The 1152-nt window shown below is 41.9% G+C and overlaps 1 pseudogene; it reads left to right on the top strand.

Moving 5' to 3' along the window:
• The first annotated feature begins 838 nt into the window (after nucleotides 1–838).
• The window catches only part of LOC102856318, a 31959-nt pseudogene continuing 31645 nt past the window's right edge, over nucleotides 839–1152 (top strand).

Genomic DNA, 1152 nt, shown 5'->3' on the forward strand with positions numbered 1-1152 from the left:
GTGGATTGATTCAGCGGTTGGGGTATTCGGGATGGGTGTGTCAGAGACGGTGCGATTGGCACAGGACAGAGTTTAGGGCTGTTGTACATAGGGTCGCTATGAGTCGCAAGCGACTTGATGGCACATAACAACAACCGTCAAATCGGATCTGACTGGAACAGGAGGAGATTGCCCCTCCTTCTCCAGCAGAGCACCTGGTGGATTCAAACCTAAGATTTTTGGATTTTAAAGTTTGTGTCTCAATCCTGACTCTACAATTTACTTGGTGTCTAACTTTGGAAAGTGATTTTGTCATTCTGAACCTCTATTGAACAATTGATCCTGAGGTTGTTATGAAAATTAAATGAGAAAGAATAGACAAAAAGCTGATGTTTTTTCTTTATCACAAAACAATTGCCAATAACCAGTAAGTGCTATTAGTTAAAAACTACAAGAAAGAGTGAGGGGGCTGCAGAAATAATAAGAATTACCACTTGGATGGAAACTAAAATAGAGCAATCAGGAGCTTTAAATCCTATAGACACTGTAGACATTTCTTGGCTAGGTTTTCACAGACATCAACTAACATCTCAACTCTTTACACCTTAGTGTAAAGAATTCCATTTGTTAAAAGAAGATATTGTTCTGGTGGGTGGTTCTACCAGAATTCCCAAGATTCAGAAGCGTCTTCAGGATTTCTTCAATGGAAAGGAGTTGAACAAGAACATCAACCCAGATGAGGCTGTTGCTTATGGTCCAGGTGGCCATTCTCTCTGGAGACAAATCTGAAAATGTTCAAGATTTGCTGCTCCTGAATGTCACTCCACTTTCCCTTGGTATTGAAACTGCTGGTGGAACCATGGCTGTCCTCATCAAGCGGAATACAACCATTCCTACCAAGCAGACACAGACCTTCACAACCTACTCTGACAACCAGCCTGGTGTACTCATTCAGGTCTATGAAGGTGAGCAAGCCATGACCAAAGATAACAACCTGCTTGGCAACTTTGAGCTCACTGGGATACCACCTGCACCTCGTGGAGTTCCTCAGATTGAAGTCACATTTTATATTGATGCCAATGGTATCCTTAATGTTTCTGCTATTGACAAGAACACTGGGAAAGAAAACAAGATTACCATCACCAATGATAAGGGCCGCTTGAGTAAGGAAGA

Source organism: Elephantulus edwardii, unplaced genomic scaffold, assembly GCF_000299155.1.
Source record: "Elephantulus edwardii isolate Elephantulus edwardi_28Jun2011 unplaced genomic scaffold, EleEdw1.0 scaffold00063, whole genome shotgun sequence".
Lineage (NCBI taxonomy): Eukaryota > Metazoa > Chordata > Mammalia > Macroscelidea > Macroscelididae > Elephantulus > Elephantulus edwardii.